Raw genomic sequence first — 18,567 nt, 5'->3', positions numbered from 1 at the left:
TCTAATTTTTCAGGGTCATCATCACTAATTTGATTCCAAACCTGTTTGACTTTCCTTCTTTTGTTGAACATAAAAAGATGTTGGCGAAATGTCTCACCCTTAACGACATATAAGGGACATAAATGATGACCATTTTAATTTTTGCTTTAAATATCCCTTTAATATTCTGATTTGAAGTTCAGAATCTGACCATGAAAACGTTAGGTCACTCTCACTTTATGTCCTTATAATGGTCCCAGGATGTTAAAAAGAAATTCAGAAGAGAATGAGATGGGAAAATAGTGCAGAGGGTAAAGGAAAGCATGTACTTGACCATTTGGACTAGTTGTATTTTTTTCACACCTAATATGTAGACATTTTCTCCACTTTACACAGAAACCAGAAATTACCCACAAAGGGTCAAAGTGGAGTTCATTATGTTCAAGAAGAAACGGCTGATCAAACCTACCTGCTGCCATTTCCTAATCATTCTGGTAAGGATGGATAAGATTGAACTTCAATCTAATTAACTTTTCATCATCAGGGTAATTAAGTAAACTCTCTCATTTGAAGTCCTGAAATTTGATGGATTTCAATCTGTGATTCTGTCACCTTTTTTGTAAGAATAACGAATTCCACTCAGGGGCAGCATCACATGCACATTTCCCCCTAAATTCCACCATATCTCTCCTTTACTTCTGTACTTGTGCTTTCAAGAGTTGAGTTCAAGGTGAAACTAAGAGGATTCAGGCGGGAGCTGGGGACTAAGCATACGATTACACAATTATGAGCCAAGTGGTTTTCTTGCCAAACACATCCCAAAAGATCTCAATGCGAGAGAAATCCTTGCTTTTGAACTATTCTCTTGCCTCTAAAGATAACATAACCTTAGCTGGAGACTTCTGTCATGGGAAGGATGGCATGAACTTTTTTCTTTTCTTTCTTTTTGTCAGAATCTCAAGCTTCACTTTTCCTTTTGGCTGTGGTGTCTGCTTAACATTAGGCTTTGGCAACATGACAGAGAGAAGAAACAGCGAGTGCCACCACTGACATATTCCCCATCCCTTTTTTCGCTTGTCAGACTCTCTTTTCTGGACACCTGATTGATTGTGACAGCCGTATATTGGGGATATTTCATATGAAAGAGAATTCGCCAATGAAATGTTAATGAGTTCGATTTTTTTCTTTTTTTTCTATGAGCTGCTTTTTTATTACAGGCCAGCAGTTTTGAACATTTTTCAAAGTAACACACCCAAATTCCACTGTTTGCAATGAATTAATAATAGCCGCCATGTCACTGAAGTCTCACACATTCTTTAATCAGTGTGCATGAAACAGAAGCTTCTTGAAAGGTATTCTTTTTTCTCTCAGCATCGGAACAATTAGAAACTCAGCGAGTATCAAATGTGCCCTCATAAATCGATGTGTGGCCCCCTGGTCTGCTGGCTTCTCTGTGGTCCTGCATTTATGACTTAATATTAGTTTTATGAGTTTCAAAATGACACAAAGCTAAATACTTTTTTAGAAATAAAGAATAAAAATCTCATTTAATTTACAAGAAAATGTAAGATTGATAAAGCTTCAGACTCTTTTTGCAATTGACAGCGAGTAGCATTTATTTCAGAGAAGGAAAATTGATGTGAATCACGCTATGGGTCCTCTCTGAAATTAGGCTGGCGATGTGCTTTAAAGTCATCTTGTAAAGCTTTAGAAATCATTACAAACCTTTCAAACCAAGTCTGTTCAACTCATGTTTTACATAGTTAACAGTTGAATGCACTAAATGAGTGTGACCGCAGAGCACAAATCACAACTTTTGGTTTTAAAGGAAGAGTTCTCCCAAAATTCCACTAAAGAACGAAAGTGAACAAAAATGAAGGTTCAGGTTTGGGGAAACTATCCCTTTGAATCCACTTTTTTTAACACACGCTGTTCTAGATAATAAAACATTTCAACCTAATCCATAACCAAAACCTATAATAATTTGTTCCCGATGTCTTTTTCCTAATTATTTGACAAAAAAAACTTTCATCAAAAAAATACAAAGCACTGAACACCTAACTCACAAAAGACAGATGAATGAGATAATGTAAAAATAGTTACTAGAAAGGTAAAGGTAAACATAGAGCTAAAGAGGCTCTTAAAGTTACATTTGTTTTTACTGGTTTAAACCACATTTGGACACTTGAATGCTCTTTTGCACTATGATTTGTGAGAAGAAGAAAAAAACATCTCCTTTTCAATCCGCTTCGAAGCACATAAAGTGTAGTAGTTAAAGTGTAAAAAGCCAGTTCTCCTTTAAAAAGTTGGTGCACATTAACCTTAGGGAAGTCAGGAGACAACAGCCTGGAGGACTCACAGGTGAGGGCTGATCTAATTAGTCCCCATCAAGTATGTAATTCTTTTTCTGTTGGAATAACGCCGCAAGGGTGGTTGAGTGGCCGAAAGCTAAGCTACCTGAAAAATAATGTATGAAAATAGACACCATAACCCGAAGCTACGGCACATTTATATGCCTGACAAGCGCCTGACATCGATGTTGAGTTGAATTCTAATTGAATTTTGCGAGACGTATGTGTAATGTTACCATTAATATGAATGCTGCCGCCCTAAATATTTTACCGACCCTCATAGATATTGTGGGCCCCTCATCTCTCTTTCTCAAAAAGAGCTAATTAATGTACTTTTTTGATAATTGAATACTTTTTTAAACATAAAAAGTAATTTTGAAAGTGCACAATGGCTTCGTGAGATTGTAGCTAGATCACATCCTTAGTGAATTTGTCTTGTGCGTGTGTCCCTTAGTTGAGGAAATCAATTAATTAACACAATTAAATTGTTTCTGGATGTACTTCAGTAAGCAAGTCACTTTAATTTGGGATCAGAAGTAATATTCTTGTTTCGAATCATGCCATTCGTCACAGCCTGCCTCCTTTCTTAAAAGCTTGCGAGTGCCACGTTTGTCTGTGGGTGAACAGAAATGCAGAGATATGGGGCGGCTGAATAATTTAGGCTCCCACAACACATGCACTTTTGCTTTTCAAGCATGAGTTATAATTTCATTAGAAACTTTGGGCTGCGTCGCTGACTAGTTAAATATTAAACTCTTCCGCTGATCACTTTCGATTAGCCATCCCTGTGAAATTCCCTGAAATGTCAGAGCTGGTGTTTTTTTTTTTCCTTCCTCCTCCCTGTCCTACAACAAGTTCTCCTCCTCCCCTAACCCTCTTTCAAAAAATGTTTGTCGACGCAAAGGGGTACTCTGGTAATTGCATGAATTCATTTAGAATCAACAGAGGGGCTGAGACATCTGGGAGGTTTAATGGGGCCACCGCTGCAGTGTGACAGCGCAAGGATAAGGAGGCTTGACTGGGCTGATTGCGAGATGATTGAAGGAATGTTTTAGCTCATTAAGAGCCGCTCAGTACAGAGGTTAGATCCTCACGGATGGAAAGAGCATGGAATGGAGAGAATGTAAGTGGGACTGATGGAGCTCAGGGCCTGAGGGAGCTCCTGCAGTCAGTGTATCCTGTATCGCCCTCTGCAGACACTTTGCTTTGGTCAGGCTATGAGTGGTGAATGCAACCTGTTGTCATGCTGTGTGTCTCAGTCTTGGCTCTTAATTTAGATCTGTACTTAAGTAAAAATGCACATTTGTAGTCCATTAATATTTCTCTACAGCTCTAGTTGTGGTGGTGGTGGTGTGTGAATAATCTACTCTTCTTAAAGCTGATAGGTTGCTCAGTTCTTGCTAGCCAACCCTGCTGACATCCACATTCCATCAAGATGGCAAAGATGTACTAGAGATCTCTTGCTGAGGGCGACTGAGCTAATTATAAACCAGCATCTACTTTAATCTTGCCATGACGTATATTTATTCCTGTGGTAAAGCAGTCTTTTAACTTTAGTGCATCGCTAGGAGCCTACTTGGGAAAAGGAGGTACACTCACAACTAAAAAGTAAAAAGAAAGCAAACAAATTTCAAAAGGTTTCATGCTAAATTCATAATGACATTGAAGACACCATGAAATCACTTAACGAGTGCCTGTGGTGACATATTTCCTAATGAAACAGTAAGATTGAGTGGAACATATCAAAGGGTTAGTCCCTTTGTTTTACAATAGCAGATAGGCTTTAGTTTACATCACTGCCATGGACCATAATTTTCTACTTGCTAGTTGTTTGGACTTGCTAGTTGTCTCATTCGAGAACAGTTGTTCTCAACCTTTTGGACTCCAAGGATTCCCACTGTACAAAATAATCCTCAAATCATTCAAATGAAGGACCCCCATGGAAGCTATGAAATTTATGCCAAATATGGTATTTCCGATTAATAATTACAAAGCGGTTCCCTTTCGAGGAAACATCGACACTGCGTCATGGTGTTGATGCTATGGGAATGCCTTGAGCATGAGCTGGTGCCTGAGTCACATGTAGAACACACCAAGCCATTGGCCAATGATAAAGTCAGGTGACGCAACATAGTGTGTGATGATGATCAAGTCTACAAATAACACCTGCATGAGAGCGTCATCAGCTTCTTGTCTTCAGAAATTCCGTTGTCTGTCACTGTATGTGGAAAATGTCTATCTCTGTATCTATTCCTGGGGATGATGAGTACAAGTTTTGTGTTCTTTGTTTGGGAGCGAACTCGATAAGCTCTTGAGGGAGCTGATTGTCCTCACTGCATACATTTTACAGTGAGGAAGCTTCATTCCCACCCTCTTCGATAATGAAAGAAAAGTTGTATCTGCACCACGTGGTTCTGGTCCCCCATCTGCTGAGGCAGCACATAGAGTGAGATCATGGGGCTTGGGATTTCTTCTCCTCCAGACGTGGAACACTTTCAGAGGGGTCTAGCTTTGAGGAGCTAGATGTTGAGGGAGATTACAATTGGAGTGCAGCTGGCAGTGAGTCCTCTTCATCTTGAGGAGCTGGTCGAAGTCATTACTCAAACAGTGAGCTTTGTCGTCGATTGGTTTCAGGTGGTGAAGAAACAGTCGAAGGCATTCCAGCAGTTAATCCCTTGCCGGGTCCACCAGGCTGGCCCTTCTAACTCCCATCCTGTGCCCAGCTCCAGGAGGGAGGAACAGAAGCGTGGGTGCCCGTGTCCCCCCTCATAAGGATTGGGGGTCCGGGCATTGCACCCAGGCCCAGCCTGCAGGAGGCAGACCTGACCTTAGGGCCGTTATTGCTGCTCATGCAGCTAAGACGAATGCCAGGGTCCCCCTAGGGGGAGAGAAGGGTGTAGTTTGTCATCAGGCCTCCTCTCTCTCCCATTCTCTTCAAGGAATCGACCCGCTACCCATACCACCTCTGGTGCTTTGGGCAGCGGCAGTTCCTTGCGGGGTTTCCGCTTACAATTTTGGTTCCCCCTCCCCTATAAATTAAAGTCTAAAACTAGTTCCACTTTCAGAGAGTTTGGCAGCATGGAAACTTCTGCCTAACATCTTTCCCAAGGTTCTGCGAACAATAGAGACAGAATAAAATCAGACTTACAGATTCAAGATGTTGACACTAATGCTTCTCAAATTCAACGCGAAGATTGGTTTGCCGCGATAGACTTGAAGGATGCATACTTTCACAGAGAGATTACTTTCACTTTCACTGTTGTGTTACCAGTATCGGGTTCTTCGATACGGCCTAGCCTTGTCTTCTTAAATCTTCACCAAATGCATGGATGTGGCTCTGACCTTTGCAACTCCAGGGCATCCATATACTAAATTACATTGATGACTGGCTCATTCTTTTGAGGTTGAATGAGTTGAATGAGTTTGAGGTTGAATCTCAGGAAAAGTGTGCTGTCTCCAAGTCAGAGAACTACATTTCTTAGGGTAGTTTGAGATTCGACCACAATGTAGGCACAACTGTCTACTCTATGGCAATCTAAGGTTAGGCCATGAAATTTCCGTCTGACAATGCCAGGTACTGTGGGGTCTTATGGCTGCAGCCACCAACGTAATACAGTTAGGCTTGCACCACATGTGGCCCATCCAGTAGTGGCTCAAAAACAAAGGGTTTCATCCCCTGCTAAAGCCGATGTTTATGGTAAGGGTCACATGCCAAGCGCTTTGTGCCTTTTATACATGGAGGAGTCCCCGATTTCTAACATGGGCTCCCTCTCTAGGGGTGTGTTGCAAGATCATGACGGAAACCTCACTAACAGGGTGGGGTGCTGTCATGGATGGACTACATGCAGACGGGCACCACATTGGTGGTCACCTACATAAATCACCATGGCAATGGCAAAATGCTCTCCCTGAAGGCAGTTTACATCTCACACCTCAATATCAAGGCAGGGGCTGAGGCCTATGGAGTCCATATGGAAGATGTTCTGCTGGGCGGAAGTGGACTTGGAGTCCATGGAGTCAACCCACCATCTCCTCTGGTTCTCTCTCAATCCTACAGCTCTTCTGGGGCTGGATGCCATGGTACAGGTGTGGCCAAGGCCGCAATCTGTACGCCTTTCCCCTGATCGCTCCACTCCCAGGAGCTCTGGCGAGGGTAATATTAGGAGCCCAATTCTGGTCAGCCCTAGAATGGTTTGCGGATTTGTTATCTCTCCTGAAAGGCTCTCCTTGGGAGATTCTGACCAGGAGGGACCGTCTGTCCCAGGTTCGAGGGACAGTCTTTCACCCCTGACCAGAGATCTGGAAACTGTGGGTCTGGCCCATTAGTGGTACCAGCTCATATATTCTGGTCTCAACTGAAGTTACAATATAGAAACAATTCTCAATGTTACAGCTCTCTGAGCAAGAAGGCTATATGCTATTAAATGGCAGATTTTTTCATCATGGTGTGAACAACCATTAAGAATGGTCTTAATGGTAAGACCATGGGTTAATGGTCTTAACCCAGTTGCTGCCTGGTTGGTTCAGTACTGGAGTTTCTACAAGTGCGTCTTTCAGCTGGACTGACCCCCACTATCCTCAAGGTGTATGTGACCGCTATTTTGGCTTGCCACAACCAGATTGGAGGGGCTTCGGTGGGGAAACATAGGTTTATCTATGGGTTCCTTCTTGGGATCTTTCAATCGCATAGGAAGGGTTGTCAGATGTTCCATGTAAACCCATAGGGTCAGCCTCAGAGAATCTTCTGTCTCTCAAGGTGGCTTTGCTTGTAGCTATTGCCTTTCTAAAAAGGGTAGGGGACTTCCAGGCCCTGTCAGCCGCCTCCTGCCTGGATTTCGCTCCTGGACTGGCCACGGTAATATTGCTACCTAGGCCAGATTGCGTCCTGAAGGTGCCTTCATCACTGTTTCATCCTGTTGTTCTTAAAGCCTCCTCACCTCACCCGTTTGAAACTCAGGAGCAGGAGAGGCTTAACCTTTTAGAACCGAATGTGTCATCGCCGACACAGATCATCAAGCTGTATTCATTGTACCGTAACTCTTCAACCGTTTTCACTATCAAAACCATTGAAATTGCCCCTGACAGTAGACAACATGCGCTTTTCGGCAATATACGGCTTATTACGGTAATTTCATGCTTTCCATCAGCAAATGACAGCGGGCTTTCTGTCAGAGCGGGAAGGAAGGATTTGAACCGAGAGATACGAAGCGCAGCAGGTTAGAGTGTTTTGGATTGCATAAAATAATAAAAGACACAAACAAATACATGGTGAAAGAAGTGGTAGACAGCAGAAGAGGGGATTGGGATGATTTTTATGAAACTTGGGAGGCGGATGGCCGTTACTTTTTCACGTATCTTTACATGTGGTGAATGCATGTGTAGTGTGCGTGCCTAATAATGGACGCATTTGTATGTGTGCGTGTATGAAAAAAAGTGTCCTAAATTAAAACTGTGCAACCCAATGTCACAAAAAAGACTGTTGTATTATACTTAATTTTTCAACTTTAAAGTGTTAGTTTCTTTCGTTCATGATTTTTCAGTTTTTTTCTAAATAAAAATCGGAAAATTTATTCTCGTTTTTTTTTTTATATTTGTCTATTTAAATTCTATTTACAAACTCACCACACACAATAATGGCTCTCAGGATTTATGTCCACCGCTCAGGTCAGAGATGTAAATCTGATCAACTCTTTGTCAACCAAGGTTACACTGCTTCCAAGCTGACTATATCTCGAAGGGTTTCGGATGCGGTATCCCTTGCCTTTGAGCTGCACAGTGTCGCTTTACCTCTAGTTGTAAGGGGAGAATTCTTTACGAGACGTTTGTGCTGAGGCAGGCTGGTCCTTACCGCACACATTCATCAGGTTTTAAAGTGTAGATGTGGGCTCAACCCCATATATCCTTTCGGGTTGACTCCTTCGTGTTCTCTTACAAATTCACTAAGGCATCCTCTCAATATGGTGCCGTGGGTTTTGTCGTTAGCATCATGTTCCCTCAAAAATGAACATCTCAGGGACACCACATTGCGATGTCATACTTCAAGTATGCCTGCAGACAAGTGAATCTGGTAACACTCTGAAAAGTTTTCAAGCTTTTTCAAGAACTTCATGTTCTTCGATAAAAACTACAGTAGTTGTTGAGAAAAAATAAAACATAATATCAGTTTATGTATTATGTTTTTAATTGTATTTATTTATATTTAAAGCTATTTTAAAGCTATGGATCATATAGAATTATAATTTATAATTTATTTTAAATCATTTTAAGTCATCTTACCTGTCCTCTTGGACGTTTGGAAGGCCCTGGTTAAGAACCACTGTTTTAGAGAACGTCTGATTGGACAACAATCTGTGAGTGTAACATTTATTATCAATATTTTTGCTGTTTTTACAGAGAGAGTCTGTAAATCTTGAATATATGTATGTAACTACTAAAATTTGACTACAAATGTGTATGTGAAAGAAATGAAGGGGATGGCCAGTCCACTGGCTTTTTATTTCAAAGAGTTTGTAGAGAACTTTATTATTACTTGCACTCTTGCATTTCACTTTCCCTATCATAAAGTTGCCCTGACAATAAACTTACAATTTTAAGCTACCTTCTGCATGCATGCCACAACCAACTACAAATTTAAAAAGATGAAATATTTCATGAAACATAAACATCTAAACTGTGTACCACGTCACTCAGTATAATCACTCAACAAAGCTACATCTGGTTCTCAGAGCTGTGGCACTCCGGGATCACATGTAATTATGACATATAAGCTGTTGTCCCGATCATGTTCCCCTCACATACTCAACTTTTTTTTCCTCCCTCCATAGTCCTAGAAAGCAGTGGTTCCTAAAACTTGTTCCTGGAGGCAAACAAACACTACACATTTTCAAACTCTTCCTTATCAAACACACCTGATTCAACTTATCAGCTCATTAGTAGAGAACACAAGGTCAGATAATATACTGTTGGTGGTGTGCCTCCAGGAACAGGGTTGGGAGACACTGCTATAAAGAAAAGGTTATAAAGCCTATTGATATAATAAAAAGGATATCTGCCTAATAAATACCTATATTTCTCAAAAGAAAAAGTTATATTTTACTCTATATTTCAATTCCATCCACCAGGGGAGAAGTTAGCTGGAAAACTACTGAATAGAGGCTCTCTCTGGCACAATCTCTTCTTTCTCTCTCTCTTTCACCATCATCAGATGATATTTGTTTATTCCTTTAATATTTCACGAGCTTTCTCAGTTATGGAGACAGACATCACTGTATAGGCCTATCAGCACCATGCCCTCTTAAATGCTGGTCTGTTTATGTCCCTGTGTGATGAGCACAGCTAGTAATGGGCAATGAGCCAGAGGAGGAAAGCGGCTGCAGTGGGAAAGCACCCTGGAGAGTAGCCATCGCCTCATTCAGAGGCCTGTTAGAACTTCAAGCTAGAGTTCGTCTGGATGGCATTTTTCACTGGAGTTTGGCCTCCAGGCGCTAATCAGATACAGTGCCACAAACACAAGCTTGAGCACTGCCTTCTTCACTGAACGATCAAGGTTGTAGCCCTGTTAGGATCTATTTCCTAATGAAATTAAGTTTTTGCTGACCTCAGTTTGTAACCTTAATAGATTTGTTCACTTTTAAAATTAAAATGCTGTCATCATATTACTCACCCTTAAGTTGTTTCAAACCTGTATGAATTTCTTTCCTCTGCTGAACACAAAGGAAGATATTTAGAAGAATGTCAGTAACCAAACAGTTTTTGGTTCCCATTGACTTCCATAGTAGGAAAAAAAAGAAGTCAATGGGAACCAAAAACTGTCTGGTTACTGACATTCTTCTAAATATCTTCCTTTGTGTTCAGCAGAGGAAAGAAATTCATACAGGTTTGAAACAACTTAAGGGTGAGTATATGATGACAGAATTTTCATTTTAAAAGTGAACTAATCCTTTAACCCTTTCACGTGTAAGTTTAAAATATTCTGGCTAGAGTAGGAGTAAGGAGTATTATTGCTGCTTACATAGACATCAGTGTGTATTTTACTCTAAATGTATTGTTTTTTAGTACTTATGTGAATTTATATGTCTGAAACCTAAAATAAACATTTTGTGGTTGAAAACACTGAAAAGTTGTGAAATATGACAAGCACTGAACGCGTCCATCTCTGGCTCAGCGCCAGCCAACGTGTGCAAGCACATTTGAATTTAGCAGTTGATCACGTGATGCACTGACCGTTCTAATCACACCGGTGTGATCGTACGCTCCAGGGACCAGCCTAGACTGATCACAATAATGTAAACACCAATAGGAAAACCACAAATAACTCAATAACATGATGTTGTATTAAAGTGTGTACCTGTTCATCATCATGAAAAGAGTGGCAAAGTAAATGTAATATATTTGTTTACATTTTTATTTATGTATTTAATTATTATTATTACATTTTAAAAAATCGGTAGTATTTTTTTCTCACATGAAGCCATTTTAAAGCTATAGTAACTCAGGCCATACTTCATAGCATTCATTTATGTCCAAATAAATAATTGAACCTGACATTGACAGCTTCTCCTTCCTAATGTTTTGTTCAGTGTCAAAATTCAGTTACGGGTCCCTTCCATTTACAATCAATTGCTTGACCTCTGCGTTGCTCGTCTGAGCTTTTTGAATTGGTAGCTAAGGAACAGCCGACTTCAACTGAGGTGAATGCTGCTTGCAGTAGCTGGTGTCTCAGCATTCAGATAGGTTTCCACTCTAGCCTTGTCCTGCATATCTCAATAACAGTGTGAAATCTGTAGCCAGGCAAGTTGAAGTAGGGCGCTGTTTCAATTTCAACTTAAAAACAACATCAATGGTAGCATTTCAGCTTTGTCAGGTCCATCTCTTCACTTGCAACATAAACAAAGAGTATCAGGGTTGAGTGAAATCTATAAGACCTGTTTTAAAGTGTCCCCAAAACTTCAGAAGACGACAGACGGCCTGACGATACATATCGGAGGCAGGGGGGTGACCTGTAAATTATTCATCACGCATTACGTTTGAAGAACACTTGTGAGGCGTGATATTCAAAAGAGGATAATGTTTCACCATCCAACCATTCCGTCATGTCTTCAGAGCCGAAGTAGAAAGCGGTTAAATTAGTTTGGGGCATTCATTCTGAAAATATGATCCAGTTTCACTATAAGTAAAAGTCAAAACTCGTGATGGAATCAAGGGAGGGGGTAAAGAGTCTTCCTCGTGGTCGTGCATTGGTTTTAAGTGGTTGGTGCATTTTTCATGGGCTCATGGTCTATGGGTATGTCATTTCCAAATTAGCCTTATCTAAGTGGCAAACGGGAGCGAAGTGGGTGCTGAAATATTAATTAAACCATGTGATGCATCGTTTTGTGTTAATTAAAAGTGGCCAGACTGAAACTGGACTGTTGTTTTTAAGATTACTCTGGCAGGTCAGTCAGGGGGAAGATAATTAGAGCAACACTGTCATTGTCACACAGTTCACGCAGATTCGTTGTTTCCAAAAAGTAACTACACTGTCTTTAACATTTAGATGCTCCAGTCATCAAGGGAAGTCAGAATTGCCAACTATAAATTAGTCAATTAGGGTAAAAAAGAAGAAGAAAGAGAAGCAGCCATAATAACAAAGGATAAAACATTCTTCGACATAGTCTGTGAAGTTTTCATATCTGTGTACAGTACGTTTCTGTAAAAAAAATAGAAGGTTATTCTGCCTTTCAGAAGATTTAGATTCCTTCATTCACCCCTAGAAAACCATCTGATTATAATCCAGATTTATCAACCTTTTTATTAAAATATCTGGAGCATAAAGTCTTCATTAAATATTTACACATGCACTAACCATATGAAAAATTAAGAGATCCGCAGTTTCATTAACCTGTAGTAATATATGTACACATCTACTCAGCAGACCACAAAAATATATATTTTTGTCCTTTTTAGCATATTTCAGACATTCTTTTCTGCATGCTAATATATGGTAAGTGATTTCGAAAGCAGTTGCGGTGATTAAATCTGTTTTAATATAACATTAGGGTTCCTTAAACTGGCTTTAATCTTAGAATTAGGATTTAAGTCAAGGTGTAAAAAAGAAGACGCACAGAGAAATGTTTCGCCTGAAGATATTTAAATGTTATGACTGAGGACCATCTTAATGAACTTACCACAGCACTTTATAGCTGAGCAGATAACTAGTGTGATTCTTCAGTAATACATTTGCATTTTATTCATCTTAATGGTTAAACTACATAGCTGTTTCCTTTTTTAATTAAGGAAGAGGCATTATAATTTCTTGAAACCGAACATTTATTTTATTTCCTGTTAAAAATGATTGTTTTTGTCATATGATGTCATGATGATAAGATGTTTAAATTTTATAAATATAACTATAATAATATTAAACAAATAATTAAGCATACATGTTTCAAAAGTGACAATAAATACATTTCTAATGTTACAAAATATATTTTTATTTAAAATAAAAGCTGTTCATTTCACATCAAAGAATCATGAAAAGAAGTAACAGGGTTTTCACAAAAATATAAAGCAGCAGAACTGTTTTCAATATTGATAATAATAACAATTGTGTCTTGATCTCCAAATCAGCATATTATAATGATTTCTGAAGACTGAAGTGATGACTGCTGAAAATTCAGCTTTGCCAACACATCATTTGTAAATTAAACGTTTATACTATATTTAAACAGAGCTTAAAAATATGTAAAAAAAATTCTCTTTTTTTATTAAAATGAACAAATGAGCTTGGTTAGCATAAAATACTTCTTTCAAAATAATTATTATACCAACCACAAGCTTTTGAATGCTATTGCACATTTTTGAATTGTATAAAAAAATAGAACTACCCCCATATTTTCAACACAAACAAATCAAAATTTTGGCTTTTGTGTAACATGCAGAGCGGGGTTTCTTCTCAGCAGTACCTGTGACTGAAGGGCTTGATGCTTGTCGCCTGTCTGTTTCAGTGTCGTGGGAAATACTGACGCATATGACTGAAGCATGTGTTCTGCTTCCACTGATAGAGCCAACGGGCAAGAGATTCTGGGGTCTAAAATGTTAATGACACCATGCTGTAACACCCCTGTAATCTCATGAGCTCCCTTGTTCACACTCTTTCATGCTCTCATTCATTTCTTCTCTTTCTCAGGCCATATTTTTTCCCTTCAGTCCTGGCAAAAGAGATCACAGTAAAAAGAGTAAAGCAGAGCACAGATATGTGTAATCGAAAGGAGATGATGGTGGTCCAGTGAGGGTGGCAAAGATCTCACACCAGAGGAGAGCAGAGGTCAGTCGATGGAAAGGTGGGGAGTTCGCAGGAAGAGACGTAGGCCTGTAAATCTTTGATGCTTCCTATGAGGTGAGCGCCTCCGTGGTCTTTTGGGCCTGCAACTAGCACCGAGGCAGACGGGGGTCATGCATGATTCACAAGGCAGGCCGTCGGATTAACTTAGCGTAGCCTGTGCTGATGACATGCGTTACAACTCGTTTCATCATGATGCACTAATGAGAGCTGAGACGGTGCTCTCGTGCCAGGGGCCTCTCAGGACCCTCCTGGGGCAGGCAGAGCTGGGAAGAGAGAAAGAGAGGCCAACGTGACATTGTTTCCATCCATTCTTTCTTACTAGTTTGTCAGAGAGGCCCTGGAAAGGTCATTGGCTAAAAACACCTACTCAAAGGGGTAGCTATGAGGTTACATGGTGATGCAGACAGAAGGATGTGTTTATGTTGTGTCTGTACAAAGGAAAATGTTAGCATTGGGCAGAATTTCCCAGCTCAAAATATAAATTGTATCAAAAGCAAACACAATTATTCCCAGATTGGGAATACTCTCACTTAGGTGTTTTTTTTTTTTTTTTGTGGCAGACTCATCTCTCTGGTACTTGGATACATAATTAAGCAATATATCTATTTTGGTAAGCTATTTTTATATGCACTGTTCCAACACAAAGAGGCACAAAATCACTCTCCAGAGATTTTGGTGAAGGATTGTGAGGTTTTTTTTATTATCTTTAATCAGATTAAATTACATTGAGTATGTTTACATGACCAGTTATAATTGAGGCTATTAGTAATCTGATTAACATGTTTACAATTATAAAGAGTAAATATATATATATACTGTATATATCACCCACTACTGTTCAAAAAATGAATAAGTTGATTTCTAAATTAATCTGAATTAATACTTTTGTTCAGCAACAATGTAATGAATTGATCAAAATACTTTTTAGACTGTGAAGACTTTTTTGCAACTACATTGTTGCAACTACATTGTTACACAAAAATATATATTTCAAATAAATGTTGAACTCTTATCAAAGAATCCTGAAAAAAATATCTATTTAAAAATTATACAAAATATAAAGCAGCACAATTGTTTTCAACATTGATAATAATAAGAAATTGTCTCTTGAGCACCAACTTTACTTAGAATGATTTCCGAAAGATCATGTGACAGTTAATTATTAGTTAATGTAAAAATATAATATTGCTTTAGTTCGACTGAAATCTAGCTTTGAACCTGCATGTAAAATCACTTAAAAGGGATAGCTCACCTGAAAATGAAAATTATATTATAACTTACTCATTCTCACACATCATCCTAAATGTATGTCTGTAGAACATAAAATAAGGTATAATAAAAATAAACCTTTTTGGACCCCTATGAGTTTCATTGTATGGACAAAAAAAACATTCAAAATATATTGTCTTGTGTTCCACAGACGAAATAAAGTCATACAGGTTTGTAACATCATGAGGTCAAGCAAATGATAGCAAGAGTATTGTATACATCAATAGTAATTAATATATTGATGACCCACCCAATAACAAGAAGAACAGCATCTACTAAAGGAATTTAAGTACCTCAAATAGTATAAAACTAAAGCTGAAGAGTCGCGTTCAAACGCACTGGTTTCTGGCTGATGATTAGGGACCTGTCTTCAGGCTGCCAACCTTCGCCCTGGCCTTTCTGCACTGTTAGTTAATGATGCCACAGATATGTCCTTAAGCCTAGCGTGATGCATGGTGTTCATTAGCCCCTGTGGAGCTCACGCTCACTTTCTTTTATTCTAATGACAAGGGTGGCACCACGCTGGCCCTTAATCACAGGGGCACCTTGTTTCTACTGGAGGGTATGGTAACGGAGAGAAAAGGAGCAGGAAAGAGGCAAAGATCAGGAGGAATCTCTCTGATAGGAGCTTTTCATGATCTAAATCCTCATGATTGAGCAGAAAGACATGAATTTACAGTTCAGCTGTGAGCAAGGTCAGATCTAATTGGTTACTTTATTGCTTAAAATTATGACTTGAGATTATATTACAGGTTTTTCTGCCTGGAATATAAATTTTCTTGCAAGACAAAATGTGGACAAGACAGAAATCAATTATATAAAACGATATAATCACATCAATATAACAAAAAGGGAGTCAAGTGTTGGTTCCTCCCAATGTTTCTTCCTCAAACAACTACTTAAACAACGTGGCCTCAGTAGGGGGTTTATGACTACATTATTCTGTGTAACGCTACATTGGAACAATATGTGTTGTGATAAGAGCTTTAAAAAAAAAAAAAAACCTGACCAGGACATATTCTGACATAGCAACTATGTAACAGGGCAACTTCAAACAAATCCAAACCATTGAAACAAAAGGCATACGTGATTCAGGCATGACTCTGTCGTTCCCTTAAACATCCTCAACTAGTTGTTTTCTGGCGTAGTTCAAAGCGTGGATATTATGACTGAAATAATGAAGCACCTCATGCAGAAAGGCTTATGTAAATGTTACCTCTCCAGATGCCAGGGCCTAAAGCTAGTGTTCTCCTCTCCCCGTGAGCCACATAATTTAAATAAGCATTTAGATAAACCTTTGTACCTCGCTTGCCCATAGGGTGCATTAGGGTTTGCGAGCAGATAAATCAATAAAATCTGGCGGTCCGAGTGTTAATGAATATCACTTGCACTTTTTAATGAGGCCCCATTTGCATTTGAAAGTGACAATGGGAATGGGTATGTTTTCTGCACGTCTTGCTAAGAATCTACATTTGAAGAAAAAATATGCAACTGTAGCATTTGTCTAAATCAAAATATGCAAGAATTACATGGGCTTTTAGCAGTAACACTTTGTTTTCAGCTTGAATTACAATTATGATGCAAAGTAATTTATCACTGGCTTCCGCCAGGATATTATTTAATTCAACTTTTATTGTGTTTGGCTGAAAGAAGAAAGTCATATACACCTAGGATGGCTTGAGGGTGAGTACAATTTAGGATAATTTTTGAGTGAACTAACCCCTTTAACCTTTAACAAGACATGGGCTACAGTTCTATAAACAATATATTCTTGAAAGAACAGTGCTTGACCAATCAAATTTGAGAGCAAAGTGCTGAAAAATAAAAAATGGCACACTTGATAAAAATAAATAAACAAAAGGAATCAATAACAACAACAACAAATAATAAAGTACAAATAGTCAGGTTTCCTATAGGTCAAGAGTTCATCACTTGAATGAAAAGCATTATTACTAAAACAATACAAGTATTTATAATAATGTAGTCTCTCTCAGAGTGTGCTGTCTTTGAAGTGTTTTCTTGTGGGAGTTTCTCTTTCCCAACCAGGTAGAGAATAAAGACTTGCAATTTCGACAAAGAGATTGTTACCCAGAGCGGTTTTTCTTGTTCTCTCCCTGGTCTTTTCACAATTTGAGAGAGTGTGAGTTTGATTGTTTTCTGTGTTAAACAAAAACTTATTAGAAAATAATGCCACATGGGAAAAGGTGCACAGTACAGTGAGCTGTTATTTCAGAGTTAACCACCATCCTTTTCATATCAAAACAAGTCCTGCAATGCTGGGAAAGCCTGTTCGGCACTGCGGGGTGTACAAACGTCCCATCGCAAGAGTCCATTTGCAAAGCAACAAAATATAGAAAAATACATGTGAAAAGACACAGAGCTGAGTGGAGAAAAAGCGACAACATGCATTTTGCATCATGACTTTGTCTACATCTTTATGATTACAGTATACTAGTAGAAATGACTAGTAGAAATTTCACAAATAATTGCACAGTGATGTCCATGGGGCGGAAACATTGCGCCACACCAGCAAAAATCTCACGGTCCCCCCTCCCGGCTAAACGTGCCACAGCACCAGCTGCCAAAGCAAGGCAACTTTTGCCTGCAGCAACACTAATGTGAGCATCTGAGAAAAACAGTTGTTTACTTGTTTGAACTATGGTTGCTTGAGCCCTGGGGAGAGAAGTTTTCTTTGCACGTCTTTTGATTCTTGACTCTGTGACAAAGACACAGATGAATAACAATGTCATCTTCTCAAGCTTTTTTCTTCCTACCCCTCCCTCTCAAATAATTTATCGAGTCTGTTTAAGTTGCAATGAGTGCAGTAAATTAGATGTGACACACAAACTACATTATGCGTCAAGTTTTTTTTGTTGGTGGATTCTTTTTTTCCTTCCAACCAACAGCCTGCTCATTCCTGTTTAATTGCAGCACAGCAAGAGACCAAATCCACATGCACCAGCAGGAAAACAAGTACAGAGAATAATATCTATTCTGTATTAGAATAACGAAGTAGGGAATATAAGCGTGTAGTGTTTGGCAAGGATATATTATAACTGGCATTGTGGCAGTTAGGCCTTAAAGTAAAGCAATGATGAAGATGTTTTTGACGGAAGCTGAAGAAAAAAAAAAAACTTCACACTGCTTACCCTGCTGAGAAGACAAGCTCAGATCATCATGATTTATTCATGCTGATCCAGGCTGGTTCATGCTGGTTAGTTCTGGTTTCATACTGGTCCAGCTGGTGGTGAAGCTCTTGTGCTACCAATTCCAATATATACAGACATAATGGCTCTGGCATCTTAAAACTATTTAAAAAAGATGTTACTATAATCAGGGGTGCACATAGCTGGTGCCCATGCATGGTAAAAATAAACGATGCGCAGCAAAAAAAAAAAAAACGTTTCCTTTAATCCTCCCTTGTTTGGCTTATGCTACTCTGAGCAATGCCTGAACTTTGTATTTTGAGCACCTCTTGCGTTATTTTTGCCTCTTCACGATGACTCGCTTGCTGTAGTCCTCAGTTGTAAGTCGCTTTGGATAAAAGCATCTGCTAAATGACTAAATGTAAATGTAATGTAAATGTAAAAAACATGGAGGAAAGCGCTTTTGAATACCAACATATTTGCTATTTTTGGGAATAGT

General features: G+C 39.1%; 1 long non-coding RNA gene across 1 annotated transcript in view; it reads left to right on the top strand.

Moving 5' to 3' along the window:
* Window positions 1-18,567, top strand: part of LOC307000399 — a 34,632-nt gene that overhangs the window by 3,546 nt on the left and 12,519 nt on the right. Inside the window, exons 2-3 of the long non-coding RNA XR_013798030.1 lie at window positions 376-473; window positions 13,498-13,707. This is a non-coding gene — a long non-coding RNA (uncharacterized lncRNA). The remainder of the gene's footprint in view (window positions 1-375; window positions 474-13,497; window positions 13,708-18,567) is intronic.

The sequence above is a fragment of the Phoxinus phoxinus genome, assembly GCF_949152265.1.
Source record: "Phoxinus phoxinus genome assembly, chromosome: 6".
Lineage (NCBI taxonomy): Eukaryota > Metazoa > Chordata > Actinopteri > Cypriniformes > Leuciscidae > Phoxinus > Phoxinus phoxinus.
The sequence above is the reverse complement of the archived record's forward strand: the minus strand, read 5'-3'. Positions and strand labels throughout refer to the sequence as shown.